The sequence below is a fragment of the Arachis hypogaea genome, unplaced genomic scaffold (genome assembly GCF_003086295.3).
Source record: "Arachis hypogaea cultivar Tifrunner unplaced genomic scaffold, arahy.Tifrunner.gnm2.J5K5 arahy.Tifrunner.gnm2.scaffold_32, whole genome shotgun sequence".
Classification (NCBI taxonomy): Eukaryota; Viridiplantae; Streptophyta; class Magnoliopsida; order Fabales; family Fabaceae; genus Arachis; species Arachis hypogaea.
Genome location: NW_027255470.1, coordinates 148,428 through 165,348, shown reverse-complemented (window position 1 = coordinate 165,348; position 16,921 = coordinate 148,428). Strand labels below are relative to the sequence as shown.

Sequence of the window (16,921 nt, the reverse complement as noted above, 5' to 3'; positions counted from 1 at the left end):
TTGCGAAGAGGATGCGGCTCGCCAGTGTCACCGGATAGCGTCATTTAAAGAATGAAGGTCGGCACGACGTTAAAAAAAAAAAAAAGGTGCAACACGAGGACTTCCCAGAGGTCACCCATCCTAGTACTACTCTCGCCCAAGCACGCTTAACTGCGGAGTTCTGATGGGATCCGGTGCATTAGTGCTGGTATGATCGCACCTATTATAGTTCGCACACACAATTTGTTAACCATGCGGCGCGAGAGAGCGTAACACTATCGCGAAGCCTTGCGGGTACCGTAGGTGCCTGTCGAGGATGAGGCCATTGCGGCTCGCCCTTAGGTGTCCTACTCGGGATAGCGTCATTTAAAGAATGAAGGTCGGCACGACGTTAAAAAAAAAAAAAAAGAGGTGCAACACGAGGACTTCCAGAGGTCACCCATCCTAGTACTACTCTCGCCCAAGCACGCTTAACTGCGGAGTTCTGATGGGATCCGGTGCATTAGTGCTGGTATGATCGCACCTATTATAGTTCGCACACACAATTTTGTTAACCATGCGGCGCGAGAGAGCGTAACACTATCGCGAAGCCTTGCGGGTACCGTAGGTGCCTGTCGAGGATGAGGCCATTGCGGCTCGCCCTTAGGTGTCCTACTCGGGATAGCGTCATTTAAAGAATGAAGGTCGGCACGACGTTAAAAAAAAAAAAAAAAAGAGGTGCAACACGAGGACTTCCCAGGAGGTCACCCATCCTAGTACTACTCTCGCCCAAGCACGCTTAACTGCGGAGTTCTGATGGGATCCGGTGCATTAGTGCTGGTATGATCGCACCTATTATAGTTCGCACACACAATTTTGTTAACCATGCGGCGCGAGAGAGCGTAACACTATCGCGAAGCCTTGCGGGTACCGTAGGTGCCTGTCGAGGATGAGGCCATTGCGGCTCGCCCTTAGGTGTCCTACTCGGGATAGCGTCATTTAAAGAATGAAGGTCGGCACGACGTTAAAAAAAAAAAAAAAAGAGGTGCAACACGAGGACTTCCCAGAGGTCACCCATCCTAGTACTACTCTCGCCCAAGCACGCTTAACTGCGGAGTTCTGATGGGATCCGGTGCATTAGTGCTGGTATGATCGCACCTATTATAGTTCGCACACACAATTTTGTTAACCATGCGGCGCGAGAGAGCGTAACACTATCCGCGAAGCCTTGCGGGTACCGTAGGTGCCTGTCGAGGATGAGGCCATTGCGGCTCGCCCTTAGGTGTCCTACTCGGGATAGCGTCATTTAAAGAATGAAGGTCGGCACGACGTTAAAAAAAAAAAAAAAAAGAGGTGCAACACGAGGACTTCCCAGGAGGTCACCCATCCTAGTACTACTCTCGCCCAAGCACGCTTAACTGCGGAGTTCTGATGGGATCCGGTGCATTAGTGCTGGTATGATCGCACCTATTATAGTTCGCACACACAATTTTGTTAACCATGCGGCGCGAGAGAGCGTAACACTATCCGCGAAGCCTTGCGGGTACCGTAGGTGCCTGTCGAGGATGAGGCCATTGCGGCTCGCCCTTAGGTGTCCTACTCGGGATAGCGTCATTTAAAGAATGAAGGTCGGCACGACGTTAAAAAAAAAAAAAAAGAGGTGCAACACGAGGACTTCCCAGGAGGTCACCCATCCTAGTACTACTCTCGCCCAAGCACGCTTAACTGCGGAGTTCTGATGGGATCCGGTGCATTAGTGCTGGTATGATCGCACCTATTATAGTTCGCACACACAATTTTGTTAACCATGCGGCGCGAGAGAGCGTAACACTATCCGCGAAGCCTTGCGGGTACCGTAGGTGCCTGTCGAGGATGAGGCCATTGCGGCTCGCCCTTAGGTGTCCTACTCGGGATAGCGTCATTTAAAGAATGAAGGTCGGCACGACGTTAAAAAAAAAAAAAAAAGAGGTGCAACACGAGGACTTCCCAGGAGGTCACCCATCCTAGTACTACTCTCGCCCAAGCACGCTTAACTGCGGAGTTCTGATGGGATCCGGTGCATTAGTGCTGGTATGATCGCACCTATTATAGTTCGCACACACAATTTTGTTAACCATGCGGCGCGAGAGAGCGTAACACTATCCGCGAAGCCTTGCGGGTACCGTAGGTGCCTGTCGAGGATGAGGCCATTGCGGCTCGCCCTTAGGTGTCCTACTCGGGATAGCGTCATTTAAAGAATGAAGGTCGGCACGACGTTAAAAAAAAAAAAAAAAAAGAGGTGCAACACGAGGACTTCCCAGGAGGTCACCCATCCTAGTACTACTCTCGCCCAAGCACGCTTAACTGCGGAGTTCTGATGGGATCCGGTGCATTAGTGCTGGTATGATCGCACCTATTATAGTTCGCACACACAATTTTGTTAACCATGCGGCGCGAGAGAGCGTAACACTATCCGCGAAGCCTTGCGGGTACCGTAGGTGCCTGTCGAGGATGAGGCCATTGCGGCTCGCCCTTAGGTGTCCTACTCGGGATAGCGTCATTTAAAGAATGAAGGTCGGCACGACGTTAAAAAAAAAAAAAAAAGAGGTGCAACACGAGGACTTCCCAGGAGGTCACCCATCCTAGTACTACTCTCGCCCAAGCACGCTTAACTGCGGAGTTCTGATGGGATCCGGTGCATTAGTGCTGGTATGATCGCACCTATTATAGTTCGCACACACAATTTTGTTAACCATGCGGCGCGAGAGAGCGTAACACTATCCGCGAAGCCTTGCGGGTACCGTAGGTGCCTGTCGAGGATGAGGCCATTGCGGCTCGCCCTTAGGTGTCCTACTCGGGATAGCGTCATTTAAAGAATGAAGGTCGGCACGACGTTAAAAAAAAAAAAAAAAGAGGTGCAACACGAGGACTTCCCAGGAGGTCACCCATCCTAGTACTACTCTCGCCCAAGCACGCTTAACTGCGGAGTTCTGATGGGATCCGGTGCATTAGTGCTGGTATGATCGCACCTATTATAGTTCGCACACACAATTTTGTTAACCATGCGGCGCGAGAGAGCGTAACACTATCCGCGAAGCCTTGCGGGTACCGTAGGTGCCTGTCGAGGATGAGGCCATTGCGGCTCGCCCTTAGGTGTCCTACTCGGGATAGCGTCATTTAAAGAATGAAGGTCGGCACGACGTTAAAAAAAAAAAAAAAGAGGTGCAACACGAGGACTTCCCAGGAGGTCACCCATCCTAGTACTACTCTCGCCCAAGCACGCTTAACTGCGGAGTTCTGATGGGATCCGGTGCATTAGTGCTGGTATGATCGCACCTATTATAGTTCGCACACACAATTTTGTTAACCATGCGGCGCGAGAGAGCGTAACACTATCCGCGAAGCCTTGCGGGTACCGTAGGTGCCTGTCGAGGATGAGGCCATTGCGGCTCGCCCTTAGGTGTCCTACTCGGGATAGCGTCATTTAAAGAATGAAGGTCGGCACGACGTTAAAAAAAAAAAAAAAGAGGTGCAACACGAGGACTTCCCAGGAGGTCACCCATCCTAGTACTACTCTCGCCCAAGCACGCTTAACTGCGGAGTTCTGATGGGATCCGGTGCATTAGTGCTGGTATGATCGCACCTATTATAGTTCGCACACACAATTTTGTTAACCATGCGGCGCGAGAGAGCGTAACACTATCCGCGAAGCCTTGCGGGTACCGTAGGTGCCTGTCGAGGATGAGGCCATTGCGGCTCGCCCTTAGGTGTCCTACTCGGGATAGCGTCATTTAAAGAATGAAGGTCGGCACGACGTTAAAAAAAAAAAAAAAAGAGGTGCAACACGAGGACTTCCCAGGAGGTCACCCATCCTAGTACTACTCTCGCCCAAGCACGCTTAACTGCGGAGTTCTGATGGGATCCGGTGCATTAGTGCTGGTATGATCGCACCTATTATAGTTCGCACACACAATTTTGTTAACCATGCGGCGCGAGAGAGCGTAACACTATCCGCGAAGCCTTGCGGGTACCGTAGGTGCCTGTCGAGGATGAGGCCATTGCGGCTCGCCCTTAGGTGTCCTACTCGGGATAGCGTCATTTAAAGAATGAAGGTCGGCACGACGTTAAAAAAAAAAAAAAAAAAGAGGTGCAACACGAGGACTTCCCAGAGGTCACCCATCCTAGTACTACTCTCGCCCAAGCACGCTTAACTGCGGAGTTCTGATGGGATCCGGTGCATTAGTGCTGGTATGATCGCACCTATTATAGTTCGCACACACAATTTTGTTAACCATGCGGCGCGAGAGAGCGTAACACTATCCGCGAAGCCTTGCGGGTACCGTAGGTGCCTGTCGAGGATGAGGCCATTGCGGCTCGCCCTTAGGTGTCCTACTCGGGATAGCGTCATTTAAAGAATGAAGGTCGGCACGACGTTAAAAAAAAAAAAAAAAAGAGGTGCAACACGAGGACTTCCCAGGAGGTCACCCATCCTAGTACTACTCTCGCCCAAGCACGCTTAACTGCGGAGTTCTGATGGGATCCGGTGCATTAGTGCTGGTATGATCGCACCTATTATAGTTCGCACACACAATTTTGTTAACCATGCGGCGCGAGAGAGCGTAACACTATCCGCGAAGCCTTGCGGGTACCGTAGGTGCCTGTCGAGGATGAGGCCATTGCGGCTCGCCCTTAGGTGTCCTACTCGGGATAGCGTCATTTAAAGAATGAAGGTCGGCACGACGTTAAAAAAAAAAAAAAAAGAGGTGCAACACGAGGACTTCCCAGGAGGTCACCCATCCTAGTACTACTCTCGCCCAAGCACGCTTAACTGCGGAGTTCTGATGGGATCCGGTGCATTAGTGCTGGTATGATCGCACCTATTATAGTTCGCACACACAATTTTGTTAACCATGCGGCGCGAGAGAGCGTAACACTATCCGCGAAGCCTTGCGGGTACCGTAGGTGCCTGTCGAGGATGAGGCCATTGCGGCTCGCCCTTAGGTGTCCTACTCGGGATAGCGTCATTTAAAGAATGAAGGTCGGCACGACGTTAAAAAAAAAAAAAAAGAGGTGCAACACGAGGACTTCCCAGGAGGTCACCCATCCTAGTACTACTCTCGCCCAAGCACGCTTAACTGCGGAGTTCTGATGGGATCCGGTGCATTAGTGCTGGTATGATCGCACCTATTATAGTTCGCACACACAATTTTGTTAACCATGCGGCGCGAGAGAGCGTAACACTATCCGCGAAGCCTTGCGGGTACCGTAGGTGCCTGTCGAGGATGAGGCCATTGCGGCTCGCCCTTAGGTGTCCTACTCGGGATAGCGTCATTTAAAGAATGAAGGTCGGCACGACGTTAAAAAAAAAAAAAAAAGAGGTGCAACACGAGGACTTCCCAGGAGGTCACCCATCCTAGTACTACTCTCGCCCAAGCACGCTTAACTGCGGAGTTCTGATGGGATCCGGTGCATTAGTGCTGGTATGATCGCACCTATTATAGTTCGCACACACAATTTTGTTAACCATGCGGCGCGAGAGAGCGTAACACTATCCGCGAAGCCTTGCGGGTACCGTAGGTGCCTGTCGAGGATGAGGCCATTGCGGCTCGCCCTTAGGTGTCCTACTCGGGATAGCGTCATTTAAAGAATGAAGGTCGGCACGACGTTAAAAAAAAAAAAAAAAGAGGTGCAACACGAGGACTTCCCAGGAGGTCACCCATCCTAGTACTACTCTCGCCCAAGCACGCTTAACTGCGGAGTTCTGATGGGATCCGGTGCATTAGTGCTGGTATGATCGCACCTATTATAGTTCGCACACACAATTTTGTTAACCATGCGGCGCGAGAGAGCGTAACACTATCTGCGAAGCCTTGCGGGTACCGTAGGTGCCTGTCGAGGATGAGGCCATTGCGGCTCGCCCTTAGGTGTCCTACTCGGGATAGCGTCATTTAAAGAATGAAGGTCGGCACGACGTTAAAAAAAAAAAAAAAGAGGTGCAACACGAGGACTTCCCAGGAGGTCACCCATCCTAGTACTACTCTCGCCCAAGCACGCTTAACTGCGGAGTTCTGATGGGATCCGGTGCATTAGTGCTGGTATGATCGCACCTATTATAGTTCGCACACACAATTTTGTTAACCATGCGGCGCGAGAGAGCGTAACACTATCCGCGAAGCCTTGCGGGTACCGTAGGTGCCTGTCGAGGATGAGGCCATTGCGGCTCGCCCTTAGGTGTCCTACTCGGGATAGCGTCATTTAAAGAATGAAGGTCGGCACGACGTTAAAAAAAAAAAAAAAAGAGGTGCAACACGAGGACTTCCCAGGAGGTCACCCATCCTAGTACTACTCTCGCCCAAGCACGCTTAACTGCGGAGTTCTGATGGGATCCGGTGCATTAGTGCTGGTATGATCGCACCTATTATAGTTCGCACACACAATTTTGTTAACCATGCGGCGCGAGAGAGCGTAACACTATCCGCGAAGCCTTGCGGGTACCGTAGGTGCCTGTCGAGGATGAGGCCATTGCGGCTCGCCCTTAGGTGTCCTACTCGGGATAGCGTCATTTAAAGAATGAAGGTCGGCACGACGTTAAAAAAAAAAAAAAAGAGGTGCAACACGAGGACTTCCCAGGAGGTCACCCATCCTAGTACTACTCTCGCCCAAGCACGCTTAACTGCGGAGTTCTGATGGGATCCGGTGCATTAGTGCTGGTATGATCGCACCTATTATAGTTCGCACACACAATTTTGTTAACCATGCGGCGCGAGAGAGCGTAACACTATCCGCGAAGCCTTGCGGGTACCGTAGGTGCCTGTCGAGGATGAGGCCATTGCGGCTCGCCCTTAGGTGTCCTACTCGGGATAGCGTCATTTAAAGAATGAAGGTCGGCACGACGTTAAAAAAAAAAAAAAAAAAGAGGTGCAACACGAGGACTTCCCAGGAGGTCACCCATCCTAGTACTACTCTCGCCCAAGCACGCTTAACTGCGGAGTTCTGATGGGATCCGGTGCATTAGTGCTGGTATGATCGCACCTATTATAGTTCGCACACACAATTTTGTTAACCATGCGGCGCGAGAGAGCGTAACACTATCCGCGAAGCCTTGCGGGTACCGTAGGTGCCTGTCGAGGATGAGGCCATTGCGGCTCGCCCTTAGGTGTCCTACTCGGGATAGCGTCATTTAAAGAATGAAGGTCGGCACGACGTTAAAAAAAAAAAAAAAAGAGGTGCAACACGAGGACTTCCCAGGAGGTCACCCATCCTAGTACTACTCTCGCCCAAGCACGCTTAACTGCGGAGTTCTGATGGGATCCGGTGCATTAGTGCTGGTATGATCGCACCTATTATAGTTCGCACACACAATTTTGTTAACCATGCGGCGCGAGAGAGCGTAACACTATCCGCGAAGCCTTGCGGGTACCGTAGGTGCCTGTCGAGGATGAGGCCATTGCGGCTCGCCCTTAGGTGTCCTACTCGGGATAGCGTCATTTAAAGAATGAAGGTCGGCACGACGTTAAAAAAAAAAAAAAAAGAGGTGCAACACGAGGACTTCCCAGGAGGTCACCCATCCTAGTACTACTCTCGCCCAAGCACGCTTAACTGCGGAGTTCTGATGGGATCCGGTGCATTAGTGCTGGTATGATCGCACCTATTATAGTTCGCACACACAATTTTGTTAACCATGCGGCGCGAGAGAGCGTAACACTATCCGCGAAGCCTTGCGGGTACCGTAGGTGCCTGTCGAGGATGAGGCCATTGCGGCTCGCCCTTAGGTGTCCTACTCGGGATAGCGTCATTTAAAGAATGAAGGTCGGCACGACGTTAAAAAAAAAAAAAAAGAGGTGCAACACGAGGACTTCCCAGGAGGTCACCCATCCTAGTACTACTCTCGCCCAAGCACGCTTAACTGCGGAGTTCTGATGGGATCCGGTGCATTAGTGCTGGTATGATCGCACCTATTATAGTTCGCACACACAATTTTGTTAACCATGCGGCGCGAGAGAGCGTAACACTATCCGCGAAGCCTTGCGGGTACCGTAGGTGCCTGTCGAGGATGAGGCCATTGCGGCTCGCCCTTAGGTGTCCTACTCGGGATAGCGTCATTTAAAGAATGAAGGTCGGCACGACGTTAAAAAAAAAAAAAAAAGAGGTGCAACACGAGGACTTCCCAGGAGGTCACCCATCCTAGTACTACTCTCGCCCAAGCACGCTTAACTGCGGAGTTCTGATGGGATCCGGTGCATTAGTGCTGGTATGATCGCACCTATTATAGTTCGCACACACAATTTTGTTAACCATGCGGCGCGAGAGAGCGTAACACTATCCGCGAAGCCTTGCGGGTACCGTAGGTGCCTGTCGAGGATGAGGCCATTGCGGCTCGCCCTTAGGTGTCCTACTCGGGATAGCGTCATTTAAAGAATGAAGGTCGGCACGACGTTAAAAAAAAAAAAAAAAGAGGTGCAACACGAGGACTTCCCAGGAGGTCACCCATCCTAGTACTACTCTCGCCCAAGCACGCTTAACTGCGGAGTTCTGATGGGATCCGGTGCATTAGTGCTGGTATGATCGCACCTATTATAGTTCGCACACACAATTTTGTTAACCATGCGGCGCGAGAGAGCGTAACACTATCCGCGAAGCCTTGCGGGTACCGTAGGTGCCTGTCGAGGATGAGGCCATTGCGGCTCGCCCTTAGGTGTCCTACTCGGGATAGCGTCATTTAAAGAATGAAGGTCGGCACGACGTTAAAAAAAAAAAAAAAGAGGTGCAACACGAGGACTTCCCAGGAGGTCACCCATCCTAGTACTACTCTCGCCCAAGCACGCTTAACTGCGGAGTTCTGATGGGATCCGGTGCATTAGTGCTGGTATGATCGCACCTATTATAGTTCGCACACACAATTTTGTTAACCATGCGGCGCGAGAGAGCGTAACACTATCCGCGAAGCCTTGCGGGTACCGTAGGTGCCTGTCGAGGATGAGGCCATTGCGGCTCGCCCTTAGGTGTCCTACTCGGGATAGCGTCATTTAAAGAATGAAGGTCGGCACGACGTTAAAAAAAAAAAAAAAGAGGTGCAACACGAGGACTTCCCAGGAGGTCACCCATCCTAGTACTACTCTCGCCCAAGCACGCTTAACTGCGGAGTTCTGATGGGATCCGGTGCATTAGTGCTGGTATGATCGCACCTATTATAGTTCGCACACACAATTTTGTTAACCATGCGGCGCGAGAGAGCGTAACACTATCCGCGAAGCCTTGCGGGTACCGTAGGTGCCTGTCGAGGATGAGGCCATTGCGGCTCGCCCTTAGGTGTCCTACTCGGGATAGCGTCATTTAAAGAATGAAGGTCGGCACGACGTTAAAAAAAAAAAAAAAAGAGGTGCAACACGAGGACTTCCCAGGAGGTCACCCATCCTAGTACTACTCTCGCCCAAGCACGCTTAACTGCGGAGTTCTGATGGGATCCGGTGCATTAGTGCTGGTATGATCGCACCTATTATAGTTCGCACACACAATTTTGTTAACCATGCGGCGCGAGAGAGCGTAACACTATCCGCGAAGCCTTGCGGGTACCGTAGGTGCCTGTCGAGGATGAGGCCATTGCGGCTCGCCCTTAGGTGTCCTACTCGGGATAGCGTCATTTAAAGAATGAAGGTCGGCACGACGTTAAAAAAAAAAAAAAAAGAGGTGCAACACGAGGACTTCCCAGGAGGTCACCCATCCTAGTACTACTCTCGCCCAAGCACGCTTAACTGCGGAGTTCTGATGGGATCCGGTGCATTAGTGCTGGTATGATCGCACCTATTATAGTTCGCACACACAATTTTGTTAACCATGCGGCGCGAGAGAGCGTAACACTATCCGCGAAGCCTTGCGGGTACCGTAGGTGCCTGTCGAGGATGAGGCCATTGCGGCTCGCCCTTAGGTGTCCTACTCGGGATAGCGTCATTTAAAGAATGAAGGTCGGCACGACGTTAAAAAAAAAAAAAAAAGAGGTGCAACACGAGGACTTCCCAGGAGGTCACCCATCCTAGTACTACTCTCGCCCAAGCACGCTTAACTGCGGAGTTCTGATGGGATCCGGTGCATTAGTGCTGGTATGATCGCACCTATTATAGTTCGCACACACAATTTTGTTAACCATGCGGCGCGAGAGAGCGTAACACTATCCGCGAAGCCTTGCGGGTACCGTAGGTGCCTGTCGAGGATGAGGCCATTGCGGCTCGCCCTTAGGTGTCCTACTCGGGATAGCGTCATTTAAAGAATGAAGGTCGGCACGACGTTAAAAAAAAAAAAAAAAGAGGTGCAACACGAGGACTTCCCAGGAGGTCACCCATCCTAGTACTACTCTCGCCCAAGCACGCTTAACTGCGGAGTTCTGATGGGATCCGGTGCATTAGTGCTGGTATGATCGCACCTATTATAGTTCGCACACACAATTTTGTTAACCATGCGGCGCGAGAGAGCGTAACACTATCCGCGAAGCCTTGCGGGTACCGTAGGTGCCTGTCGAGGATGAGGCCATTGCGGCTCGCCCTTAGGTGTCCTACTCGGGATAGCGTCATTTAAAGAATGAAGGTCGGCACGACGTTAAAAAAAAAAAAAAAAAGAGGTGCAACACGAGGACTTCCCAGGAGGTCACCCATCCTAGTACTACTCTCGCCCAAGCACGCTTAACTGCGGAGTTCTGATGGGATCCGGTGCATTAGTGCTGGTATGATCGCACCTATTATAGTTCGCACACACAATTTTGTTAACCATGCGGCGCGAGAGAGCGTAACACTATCCGCGAAGCCTTGCGGGTACCGTAGGTGCCTGTCGAGGATGAGGCCATTGCGGCTCGCCCTTAGGTGTCCTACTCGGGATAGCGTCATTTAAAGAATGAAGGTCGGCACGACGTTAAAAAAAAAAAAAAAAGAGGTGCAACACGAGGACTTCCCAGGAGGTCACCCATCCTAGTACTACTCTCGCCCAAGCACGCTTAACTGCGGAGTTCTGATGGGATCCGGTGCATTAGTGCTGGTATGATCGCACCTATTATAGTTCGCACACACAATTTTGTTAACCATGCGGCGCGAGAGAGCGTAACACTATCCGCGAAGCCTTGCGGGTACCGTAGGTGCCTGTCGAGGATGAGGCCATTGCGGCTCGCCCTTAGGTGTCCTACTCGGGATAGCGTCATTTAAAGAATGAAGGTCGGCACGACGTTAAAAAAAAAAAAAAAAGAGGTGCAACACGAGGACTTCCCAGGAGGTCACCCATCCTAGTACTACTCTCGCCCAAGCACGCTTAACTGCGGAGTTCTGATGGGATCCGGTGCATTAGTGCTGGTATGATCGCACCTATTATAGTTCGCACACACAATTTTGTTAACCATGCGGCGCGAGAGAGCGTAACACTATCCGCGAAGCCTTGCGGGTACCGTAGGTGCCTGTCGAGGATGAGGCCATTGCGGCTCGCCCTTAGGTGTCCTACTCGGGATAGCGTCATTTAAAGAATGAAGGTCGGCACGACGTTAAAAAAAAAAAAAAAAGAGGTGCAACACGAGGACTTCCCAGAGGTCACCCATCCTAGTACTACTCTCGCCCAAGCACGCTTAACTGCGGAGTTCTGATGGGATCCGGTGCATTAGTGCTGGTATGATCGCACCTATTATAGTTCGCACACACAATTTTGTTAACCATGCGGCGCGAGAGAGCGTAACACTATCCGCGAAGCCTTGCGGGTACCGTAGGTGCCTGTCGAGGATGAGGCCATTGCGGCTCGCCCTTAGGTGTCCTACTCGGGATAGCGTCATTTAAAGAATGAAGGTCGGCACGACGTTAAAAAAAAAAAAAAAAGAGGTGCAACACGAGGACTTCCCAGAGGTCACCCATCCTAGTACTACTCTCGCCCAAGCACGCTTAACTGCGGAGTTCTGATGGGATCCGGTGCATTAGTGCTGGTATGATCGCACCTATTATAGTTCGCACACACAATTTTGTTAACCATGCGGCGCGAGAGAGCGTAACACTATCCGCGAAGCCTTGCGGGTACCGTAGGTGCCTGTCGAGGATGAGGCCATTGCGGCTCGCCCTTAGGTGTCCTACTCGGGATAGCGTCATTTAAAGAATGAAGGTCGGCACGACGTTAAAAAAAAAAAAAAAAAGAGGTGCAACACGAGGACTTCCCAGGAGGTCACCCATCCTAGTACTACTCTCGCCCAAGCACGCTTAACTGCGGAGTTCTGATGGGATCCGGTGCATTAGTGCTGGTATGATCGCACCTATTATAGTTCGCACACACAATTTTGTTAACCATGCGGCGCGAGAGAGCGTAACACTATCCGCGAAGCCTTGCGGGTACCGTAGGTGCCTGTCGAGGATGAGGCCATTGCGGCTCGCCCTTAGGTGTCCTACTCGGGATAGCGTCATTTAAAGAATGAAGGTCGGCACGACGTTAAAAAAAAAAAAAAAAAGAGGTGCAACACGAGGACTTCCCAGGAGGTCACCCATCCTAGTACTACTCTCGCCCAAGCACGCTTAACTGCGGAGTTCTGATGGGATCCGGTGCATTAGTGCTGGTATGATCGCACCTATTATAGTTCGCACACACAATTTTGTTAACCATGCGGCGCGAGAGAGCGTAACACTATCCGCGAAGCCTTGCGGGTACCGTAGGTGCCTGTCGAGGATGAGGCCATTGCGGCTCGCCCTTAGGTGTCCTACTCGGGATAGCGTCATTTAAAGAATGAAGGTCGGCACGACGTTAAAAAAAAAAAAAAAGAGGTGCAACACGAGGACTTCCCAGGAGGTCACCCATCCTAGTACTACTCTCGCCCAAGCACGCTTAACTGCGGAGTTCTGATGGGATCCGGTGCATTAGTGCTGGTATGATCGCACCTATTATAGTTCGCACACACAATTTTGTTAACCATGCGGCGCGAGAGAGCGTAACACTATCCGCGAAGCCTTGCGGGTACCGTAGGTGCCTGTCGAGGATGAGGCCATTGCGGCTCGCCCTTAGGTGTCCTACTCGGGATAGCGTCATTTAAAGAATGAAGGTCGGCACGACGTTAAAAAAAAAAAAAAAAGAGGTGCAACACGAGGACTTCCCAGGAGGTCACCCATCCTAGTACTACTCTCGCCCAAGCACGCTTAACTGCGGAGTTCTGATGGGATCCGGTGCATTAGTGCTGGTATGATCGCACCTATTATAGTTCGCACACACAATTTTGTTAACCATGCGGCGCGAGAGAGCGTAACACTATCCGCGAAGCCTTGCGGGTACCGTAGGTGCCTGTCGAGGATGAGGCCATTGCGGCTCGCCCTTAGGTGTCCTACTCGGGATAGCGTCATTTAAAGAATGAAGGTCGGCACGACGTTAAAAAAAAAAAAAAAGAGGTGCAACACGAGGACTTCCCAGGAGGTCACCCATCCTAGTACTACTCTCGCCCAAGCACGCTTAACTGCGGAGTTCTGATGGGATCCGGTGCATTAGTGCTGGTATGATCGCACCTATTATAGTTCGCACACACAATTTTGTTAACCATGCGGCGCGAGAGAGCGTAACACTATCCGCGAAGCCTTGCGGGTACCGTAGGTGCCTGTCGAGGATGAGGCCATTGCGGCTCGCCCTTAGGTGTCCTACTCGGGATAGCGTCATTTAAAGAATGAAGGTCGGCACGACGTTAAAAAAAAAAAAAAAAGAGGTGCAACACGAGGACTTCCCAGGAGGTCACCCATCCTAGTACTACTCTCGCCCAAGCACGCTTAACTGCGGAGTTCTGATGGGATCCGGTGCATTAGTGCTGGTATGATCGCACCTATTATAGTTCGCACACACAATTTTGTTAACCATGCGGCGCGAGAGAGCGTAACACTATCCGCGAAGCCTTGCGGGTACCGTAGGTGCCTGTCGAGGATGAGGCCATTGCGGCTCGCCCTTAGGTGTCCTACTCGGGATAGCGTCATTTAAAGAATGAAGGTCGGCACGACGTTAAAAAAAAAAAAAAAGAGGTGCAACACGAGGACTTCCCAGGAGGTCACCCATCCTAGTACTACTCTCGCCCAAGCACGCTTAACTGCGGAGTTCTGATGGGATCCGGTGCATTAGTGCTGGTATGATCGCACCTATTATAGTTCGCACACACAATTTTGTTAACCATGCGGCGCGAGAGAGCGTAACACTATCCGCGAAGCCTTGCGGGTACCGTAGGTGCCTGTCGAGGATGAGGCCATTGCGGCTCGCCCTTAGGTGTCCTACTCGGGATAGCGTCATTTAAAGAATGAAGGTCGGCACGACGTTAAAAAAAAAAAAAAAAGAGGTGCAACACGAGGACTTCCCAGGAGGTCACCCATCCTAGTACTACTCTCGCCCAAGCACGCTTAACTGCGGAGTTCTGATGGGATCCGGTGCATTAGTGCTGGTATGATCGCACCTATTATAGTTCGCACACACAATTTTGTTAACCATGCGGCGCGAGAGAGCGTAACACTATCCGCGAAGCCTTGCGGGTACCGTAGGTGCCTGTCGAGGATGAGGCCATTGCGGCTCGCCCTTAGGTGTCCTACTCGGGATAGCGTCATTTAAAGAATGAAGGTCGGCACGACGTTAAAAAAAAAAAAAAAAAGAGGTGCAACACGAGGACTTCCCAGGAGGTCACCCATCCTAGTACTACTCTCGCCCAAGCACGCTTAACTGCGGAGTTCTGATGGGATCCGGTGCATTAGTGCTGGTATGATCGCACCTATTATAGTTCGCACACACAATTTTGTTAACCATGCGGCGCGAGAGAGCGTAACACTATCCGCGAAGCCTTGCGGGTACCGTAGGTGCCTGTCGAGGATGAGGCCATTGCGGCTCGCCCTTAGGTGTCCTACTCGGGATAGCGTCATTTAAAGAATGAAGGTCGGCACGACGTTAAAAAAAAAAAAAAAAGAGGTGCAACACGAGGACTTCCCAGGAGGTCACCCATCCTAGTACTACTCTCGCCCAAGCACGCTTAACTGCGGAGTTCTGATGGGATCCGGTGCATTAGTGCTGGTATGATCGCACCTATTATAGTTCGCACACACAATTTTGTTAACCATGCGGCGCGAGAGAGCGTAACACTATCCGCGAAGCCTTGCGGGTACCGTAGGTGCCTGTCGAGGATGAGGCCATTGCGGCTCGCCCTTAGGTGTCCTACTCGGGATAGCGTCATTTAAAGAATGAAGGTCGGCACGACGTTAAAAAAAAAAAAAAAAGAGGTGCAACACGAGGACTTCCCAGGAGGTCACCCATCCTAGTACTACTCTCGCCCAAGCACGCTTAACTGCGGAGTTCTGATGGGATCCGGTGCATTAGTGCTGGTATGATCGCACCTATTATAGTTCGCACACACAATTTTGTTAACCATGCGGCGCGAGAGAGCGTAACACTATCCGCGAAGCCTTGCGGGTACCGTAGGTGCCTGTCGAGGATGAGGCCATTGCGGCTCGCCCTTAGGTGTCCTACTCGGGATAGCGTCATTTAAAGAATGAAGGTCGGCACGACGTTAAAAAAAAAAAAAAAAGAGGTGCAACACGAGGACTTCCCAGGAGGTCACCCATCCTAGTACTACTCTCGCCCAAGCACGCTTAACTGCGGAGTTCTGATGGGATCCGGTGCATTAGTGCTGGTATGATCGCACCTATTATAGTTCGCACACACAATTTTGTTAACCATGCGGCGCGAGAGAGCGTAACACTATCCGCGAAGCCTTGCGGGTACCGTAGGTGCCTGTCGAGGATGAGGCCATTGCGGCTCGCCCTTAGGTGTCCTACTCGGGATAGCGTCATTTAAAGAATGAAGGTCGGCACGACGTTAAAAAAAAAAAAAAAAGAGGTGCAACACGAGGACTTCCCAGGAGGTCACCCATCCTAGTACTACTCTCGCCCAAGCACGCTTAACTGCGGAGTTCTGATGGGATCCGGTGCATTAGTGCTGGTATGATCGCACCTATTATAGTTCGCACACACAATTTTGTTAACCATGCGGCGCGAGAGAGCGTAACACTATCCGCGAAGCCTTGCGGGTACCGTAGGTGCCTGTCGAGGATGAGGCCATTGCGGCTCGCCCTTAGGTGTCCTACTCGGGATAGCGTCATTTAAAGAATGAAGGTCGGCACGACGTTAAAAAAAAAAAAAAAAGAGGTGCAACACGAGGACTTCCCAGGAGGTCACCCATCCTAGTACTACTCTCGCCCAAGCACGCTTAACTGCGGAGTTCTGATGGGATCCGGTGCATTAGTGCTGGTATGATCGCACCTATTATAGTTCGCACACACAATTTTGTTAACCATGCGGCGCGAGAGAGCGTAACACTATCCGCGAAGCCTTGCGGGTACCGTAGGTGCCTGTCGAGGATGAGGCCATTGCGGCTCGCCCTTAGGTGTCCTACTCGGGATAGCGTCATTTAAAGAATGAAGGTCGGCACGACGTTAAAAAAAAAAAAAAAAGAGGTGCAACACGAGGACTTCCCAGGAGGTCACCCATCCTAGTACTACTCTCGCCCAAGCACGCTTAACTGCGGAGTTCTGATGGGATCCGGTGCATTAGTGCTGGTATGATCGCACCTATTATAGTTCGCACACACAATTTTGTTAACCATGCGGCGCGAGAGAGCGTAACACTATCCGCGAAGCCTTGCGGGTACCGTAGGTGCCTGTCGAGGATGAGGCCATTGCGGCTCGCCCTTAGGTGTCCTACTCGGGATAGCGTCATTTAAAGAATGAAGGTCGGCACGACGTTAAAAAAAAAAAAAAAGAGGTGCAACACGAGGACTTCCCAGGAGGTCACCCATCCTAGTACTACTCTCGCCCAAGCACGCTTAACTGCGGAGTTCTGATGGGATCCGGTGCATTAGTGCTGGTATGATCGCACCTATTATAGTTCGCACACACAATTTTGTTAACCATGCGGCGCGAGAGAGCGTAACACTATCCGCGAAGCCTTGCGGGTACCGTAGGTGCCTGTCGAGGATG

General features: G+C 51.3%; 55 non-coding genes across 55 annotated transcripts; all 55 read right to left on the bottom strand.

Moving 5' to 3' along the window:
* Positions 1–83: 83 nt before the first annotated feature.
* Positions 84–201, bottom strand: LOC114926384 (5S ribosomal RNA). The gene has a single exon (XR_003816828.1). It is a non-coding gene; the product is annotated as a 5S ribosomal RNA (ribosomal RNA).
* A 186-nt stretch (positions 202–387) lies between these two features.
* Positions 388–504, bottom strand: LOC114926478 (5S ribosomal RNA). Its single transcript, XR_003816922.1, has one exon. It is a non-coding gene; the product is annotated as a 5S ribosomal RNA (ribosomal RNA).
* A 189-nt stretch (positions 505–693) lies between these two features.
* Positions 694–812, bottom strand: LOC114926850 (5S ribosomal RNA). The gene has a single exon (XR_003817274.1). It is a non-coding gene; the product is annotated as a 5S ribosomal RNA (ribosomal RNA).
* Positions 813–1,000: 188 nt separating this feature from the next.
* Positions 1,001–1,118, bottom strand: LOC114926341 (5S ribosomal RNA). The gene has a single exon (XR_003816784.1). It is a non-coding gene; the product is annotated as a 5S ribosomal RNA (ribosomal RNA).
* Positions 1,119–1,308: 190 nt separating this feature from the next.
* LOC114926849 (5S ribosomal RNA) lies at positions 1,309–1,427 on the bottom strand. Its single transcript, XR_003817273.1, has one exon. It is a non-coding gene; the product is annotated as a 5S ribosomal RNA (ribosomal RNA).
* A 188-nt stretch (positions 1,428–1,615) lies between these two features.
* LOC114926848 (5S ribosomal RNA) lies at positions 1,616–1,734 on the bottom strand. The gene has a single exon (XR_003817272.1). It is a non-coding gene; the product is annotated as a 5S ribosomal RNA (ribosomal RNA).
* A 189-nt stretch (positions 1,735–1,923) lies between these two features.
* Positions 1,924–2,042, bottom strand: LOC114926847 (5S ribosomal RNA). The gene has a single exon (XR_003817271.1). It is a non-coding gene; the product is annotated as a 5S ribosomal RNA (ribosomal RNA).
* A 191-nt stretch (positions 2,043–2,233) lies between these two features.
* LOC114926846 (5S ribosomal RNA) lies at positions 2,234–2,352 on the bottom strand. Its single transcript, XR_003817270.1, has one exon. It is a non-coding gene; the product is annotated as a 5S ribosomal RNA (ribosomal RNA).
* Positions 2,353–2,541: 189 nt separating this feature from the next.
* On the bottom strand, positions 2,542–2,660 carry LOC114926845 (5S ribosomal RNA). The gene has a single exon (XR_003817269.1). It is a non-coding gene; the product is annotated as a 5S ribosomal RNA (ribosomal RNA).
* A 189-nt stretch (positions 2,661–2,849) lies between these two features.
* On the bottom strand, positions 2,850–2,968 carry LOC114926844 (5S ribosomal RNA). The gene has a single exon (XR_003817268.1). It is a non-coding gene; the product is annotated as a 5S ribosomal RNA (ribosomal RNA).
* Positions 2,969–3,156: 188 nt separating this feature from the next.
* On the bottom strand, positions 3,157–3,275 carry LOC114926843 (5S ribosomal RNA). Its single transcript, XR_003817267.1, has one exon. It is a non-coding gene; the product is annotated as a 5S ribosomal RNA (ribosomal RNA).
* Positions 3,276–3,463: 188 nt separating this feature from the next.
* LOC114926842 (5S ribosomal RNA) lies at positions 3,464–3,582 on the bottom strand. Its single transcript, XR_003817266.1, has one exon. It is a non-coding gene; the product is annotated as a 5S ribosomal RNA (ribosomal RNA).
* Positions 3,583–3,771: 189 nt separating this feature from the next.
* LOC114926840 (5S ribosomal RNA) lies at positions 3,772–3,890 on the bottom strand. Its single transcript, XR_003817264.1, has one exon. It is a non-coding gene; the product is annotated as a 5S ribosomal RNA (ribosomal RNA).
* A 191-nt stretch (positions 3,891–4,081) lies between these two features.
* On the bottom strand, positions 4,082–4,199 carry LOC114926340 (5S ribosomal RNA). The gene has a single exon (XR_003816783.1). It is a non-coding gene; the product is annotated as a 5S ribosomal RNA (ribosomal RNA).
* Positions 4,200–4,389: 190 nt separating this feature from the next.
* On the bottom strand, positions 4,390–4,508 carry LOC114926839 (5S ribosomal RNA). Its single transcript, XR_003817263.1, has one exon. It is a non-coding gene; the product is annotated as a 5S ribosomal RNA (ribosomal RNA).
* A 189-nt stretch (positions 4,509–4,697) lies between these two features.
* LOC114926838 (5S ribosomal RNA) lies at positions 4,698–4,816 on the bottom strand. Its single transcript, XR_003817262.1, has one exon. It is a non-coding gene; the product is annotated as a 5S ribosomal RNA (ribosomal RNA).
* A 188-nt stretch (positions 4,817–5,004) lies between these two features.
* LOC114926837 (5S ribosomal RNA) lies at positions 5,005–5,123 on the bottom strand. The gene has a single exon (XR_003817261.1). It is a non-coding gene; the product is annotated as a 5S ribosomal RNA (ribosomal RNA).
* A 189-nt stretch (positions 5,124–5,312) lies between these two features.
* On the bottom strand, positions 5,313–5,431 carry LOC114926836 (5S ribosomal RNA). The gene has a single exon (XR_003817260.1). It is a non-coding gene; the product is annotated as a 5S ribosomal RNA (ribosomal RNA).
* A 189-nt stretch (positions 5,432–5,620) lies between these two features.
* On the bottom strand, positions 5,621–5,739 carry LOC114926835 (5S ribosomal RNA). The gene has a single exon (XR_003817259.1). It is a non-coding gene; the product is annotated as a 5S ribosomal RNA (ribosomal RNA).
* A 188-nt stretch (positions 5,740–5,927) lies between these two features.
* On the bottom strand, positions 5,928–6,046 carry LOC114926834 (5S ribosomal RNA). Its single transcript, XR_003817258.1, has one exon. It is a non-coding gene; the product is annotated as a 5S ribosomal RNA (ribosomal RNA).
* A 189-nt stretch (positions 6,047–6,235) lies between these two features.
* On the bottom strand, positions 6,236–6,354 carry LOC114926833 (5S ribosomal RNA). Its single transcript, XR_003817257.1, has one exon. It is a non-coding gene; the product is annotated as a 5S ribosomal RNA (ribosomal RNA).
* A 188-nt stretch (positions 6,355–6,542) lies between these two features.
* On the bottom strand, positions 6,543–6,661 carry LOC114926832 (5S ribosomal RNA). The gene has a single exon (XR_003817256.1). It is a non-coding gene; the product is annotated as a 5S ribosomal RNA (ribosomal RNA).
* A 191-nt stretch (positions 6,662–6,852) lies between these two features.
* Positions 6,853–6,971, bottom strand: LOC114926831 (5S ribosomal RNA). Its single transcript, XR_003817255.1, has one exon. It is a non-coding gene; the product is annotated as a 5S ribosomal RNA (ribosomal RNA).
* A 189-nt stretch (positions 6,972–7,160) lies between these two features.
* Positions 7,161–7,279, bottom strand: LOC114926829 (5S ribosomal RNA). Its single transcript, XR_003817253.1, has one exon. It is a non-coding gene; the product is annotated as a 5S ribosomal RNA (ribosomal RNA).
* A 189-nt stretch (positions 7,280–7,468) lies between these two features.
* On the bottom strand, positions 7,469–7,587 carry LOC114926828 (5S ribosomal RNA). Its single transcript, XR_003817252.1, has one exon. It is a non-coding gene; the product is annotated as a 5S ribosomal RNA (ribosomal RNA).
* A 188-nt stretch (positions 7,588–7,775) lies between these two features.
* Positions 7,776–7,894, bottom strand: LOC114926827 (5S ribosomal RNA). The gene has a single exon (XR_003817251.1). It is a non-coding gene; the product is annotated as a 5S ribosomal RNA (ribosomal RNA).
* Positions 7,895–8,083: 189 nt separating this feature from the next.
* Positions 8,084–8,202, bottom strand: LOC114926826 (5S ribosomal RNA). Its single transcript, XR_003817250.1, has one exon. It is a non-coding gene; the product is annotated as a 5S ribosomal RNA (ribosomal RNA).
* Positions 8,203–8,391: 189 nt separating this feature from the next.
* LOC114926825 (5S ribosomal RNA) lies at positions 8,392–8,510 on the bottom strand. Its single transcript, XR_003817249.1, has one exon. It is a non-coding gene; the product is annotated as a 5S ribosomal RNA (ribosomal RNA).
* Positions 8,511–8,698: 188 nt separating this feature from the next.
* On the bottom strand, positions 8,699–8,817 carry LOC114926824 (5S ribosomal RNA). Its single transcript, XR_003817248.1, has one exon. It is a non-coding gene; the product is annotated as a 5S ribosomal RNA (ribosomal RNA).
* A 188-nt stretch (positions 8,818–9,005) lies between these two features.
* On the bottom strand, positions 9,006–9,124 carry LOC114926823 (5S ribosomal RNA). Its single transcript, XR_003817247.1, has one exon. It is a non-coding gene; the product is annotated as a 5S ribosomal RNA (ribosomal RNA).
* Positions 9,125–9,313: 189 nt separating this feature from the next.
* On the bottom strand, positions 9,314–9,432 carry LOC114926822 (5S ribosomal RNA). The gene has a single exon (XR_003817246.1). It is a non-coding gene; the product is annotated as a 5S ribosomal RNA (ribosomal RNA).
* A 189-nt stretch (positions 9,433–9,621) lies between these two features.
* Positions 9,622–9,740, bottom strand: LOC114926821 (5S ribosomal RNA). The gene has a single exon (XR_003817245.1). It is a non-coding gene; the product is annotated as a 5S ribosomal RNA (ribosomal RNA).
* A 189-nt stretch (positions 9,741–9,929) lies between these two features.
* Positions 9,930–10,048, bottom strand: LOC114926820 (5S ribosomal RNA). The gene has a single exon (XR_003817244.1). It is a non-coding gene; the product is annotated as a 5S ribosomal RNA (ribosomal RNA).
* A 189-nt stretch (positions 10,049–10,237) lies between these two features.
* On the bottom strand, positions 10,238–10,356 carry LOC114926818 (5S ribosomal RNA). Its single transcript, XR_003817242.1, has one exon. It is a non-coding gene; the product is annotated as a 5S ribosomal RNA (ribosomal RNA).
* Positions 10,357–10,546: 190 nt separating this feature from the next.
* Positions 10,547–10,665, bottom strand: LOC114926817 (5S ribosomal RNA). The gene has a single exon (XR_003817241.1). It is a non-coding gene; the product is annotated as a 5S ribosomal RNA (ribosomal RNA).
* A 189-nt stretch (positions 10,666–10,854) lies between these two features.
* Positions 10,855–10,973, bottom strand: LOC114926816 (5S ribosomal RNA). The gene has a single exon (XR_003817240.1). It is a non-coding gene; the product is annotated as a 5S ribosomal RNA (ribosomal RNA).
* Positions 10,974–11,162: 189 nt separating this feature from the next.
* LOC114926815 (5S ribosomal RNA) lies at positions 11,163–11,281 on the bottom strand. Its single transcript, XR_003817239.1, has one exon. It is a non-coding gene; the product is annotated as a 5S ribosomal RNA (ribosomal RNA).
* A 189-nt stretch (positions 11,282–11,470) lies between these two features.
* On the bottom strand, positions 11,471–11,588 carry LOC114926339 (5S ribosomal RNA). Its single transcript, XR_003816782.1, has one exon. It is a non-coding gene; the product is annotated as a 5S ribosomal RNA (ribosomal RNA).
* A 189-nt stretch (positions 11,589–11,777) lies between these two features.
* On the bottom strand, positions 11,778–11,895 carry LOC114926338 (5S ribosomal RNA). Its single transcript, XR_003816781.1, has one exon. It is a non-coding gene; the product is annotated as a 5S ribosomal RNA (ribosomal RNA).
* Positions 11,896–12,085: 190 nt separating this feature from the next.
* On the bottom strand, positions 12,086–12,204 carry LOC114926814 (5S ribosomal RNA). The gene has a single exon (XR_003817238.1). It is a non-coding gene; the product is annotated as a 5S ribosomal RNA (ribosomal RNA).
* Positions 12,205–12,394: 190 nt separating this feature from the next.
* Positions 12,395–12,513, bottom strand: LOC114926813 (5S ribosomal RNA). Its single transcript, XR_003817237.1, has one exon. It is a non-coding gene; the product is annotated as a 5S ribosomal RNA (ribosomal RNA).
* Positions 12,514–12,701: 188 nt separating this feature from the next.
* Positions 12,702–12,820, bottom strand: LOC114926812 (5S ribosomal RNA). Its single transcript, XR_003817236.1, has one exon. It is a non-coding gene; the product is annotated as a 5S ribosomal RNA (ribosomal RNA).
* A 189-nt stretch (positions 12,821–13,009) lies between these two features.
* LOC114926811 (5S ribosomal RNA) lies at positions 13,010–13,128 on the bottom strand. The gene has a single exon (XR_003817235.1). It is a non-coding gene; the product is annotated as a 5S ribosomal RNA (ribosomal RNA).
* A 188-nt stretch (positions 13,129–13,316) lies between these two features.
* On the bottom strand, positions 13,317–13,435 carry LOC114926810 (5S ribosomal RNA). The gene has a single exon (XR_003817234.1). It is a non-coding gene; the product is annotated as a 5S ribosomal RNA (ribosomal RNA).
* Positions 13,436–13,624: 189 nt separating this feature from the next.
* LOC114926809 (5S ribosomal RNA) lies at positions 13,625–13,743 on the bottom strand. The gene has a single exon (XR_003817233.1). It is a non-coding gene; the product is annotated as a 5S ribosomal RNA (ribosomal RNA).
* A 188-nt stretch (positions 13,744–13,931) lies between these two features.
* LOC114926807 (5S ribosomal RNA) lies at positions 13,932–14,050 on the bottom strand. Its single transcript, XR_003817231.1, has one exon. It is a non-coding gene; the product is annotated as a 5S ribosomal RNA (ribosomal RNA).
* A 189-nt stretch (positions 14,051–14,239) lies between these two features.
* Positions 14,240–14,358, bottom strand: LOC114926806 (5S ribosomal RNA). Its single transcript, XR_003817230.1, has one exon. It is a non-coding gene; the product is annotated as a 5S ribosomal RNA (ribosomal RNA).
* A 190-nt stretch (positions 14,359–14,548) lies between these two features.
* Positions 14,549–14,667, bottom strand: LOC114926805 (5S ribosomal RNA). Its single transcript, XR_003817229.1, has one exon. It is a non-coding gene; the product is annotated as a 5S ribosomal RNA (ribosomal RNA).
* A 189-nt stretch (positions 14,668–14,856) lies between these two features.
* LOC114926804 (5S ribosomal RNA) lies at positions 14,857–14,975 on the bottom strand. The gene has a single exon (XR_003817228.1). It is a non-coding gene; the product is annotated as a 5S ribosomal RNA (ribosomal RNA).
* Positions 14,976–15,164: 189 nt separating this feature from the next.
* LOC114926803 (5S ribosomal RNA) lies at positions 15,165–15,283 on the bottom strand. Its single transcript, XR_003817227.1, has one exon. It is a non-coding gene; the product is annotated as a 5S ribosomal RNA (ribosomal RNA).
* Positions 15,284–15,472: 189 nt separating this feature from the next.
* Positions 15,473–15,591, bottom strand: LOC114926801 (5S ribosomal RNA). Its single transcript, XR_003817225.1, has one exon. It is a non-coding gene; the product is annotated as a 5S ribosomal RNA (ribosomal RNA).
* Positions 15,592–15,780: 189 nt separating this feature from the next.
* On the bottom strand, positions 15,781–15,899 carry LOC114926800 (5S ribosomal RNA). The gene has a single exon (XR_003817224.1). It is a non-coding gene; the product is annotated as a 5S ribosomal RNA (ribosomal RNA).
* Positions 15,900–16,088: 189 nt separating this feature from the next.
* LOC114926799 (5S ribosomal RNA) lies at positions 16,089–16,207 on the bottom strand. Its single transcript, XR_003817223.1, has one exon. It is a non-coding gene; the product is annotated as a 5S ribosomal RNA (ribosomal RNA).
* Positions 16,208–16,396: 189 nt separating this feature from the next.
* LOC114926798 (5S ribosomal RNA) lies at positions 16,397–16,515 on the bottom strand. Its single transcript, XR_003817222.1, has one exon. It is a non-coding gene; the product is annotated as a 5S ribosomal RNA (ribosomal RNA).
* Positions 16,516–16,703: 188 nt separating this feature from the next.
* On the bottom strand, positions 16,704–16,822 carry LOC114926797 (5S ribosomal RNA). Its single transcript, XR_003817221.1, has one exon. It is a non-coding gene; the product is annotated as a 5S ribosomal RNA (ribosomal RNA).
* Between the last annotated feature and the right edge of the window lie 99 nt (positions 16,823–16,921).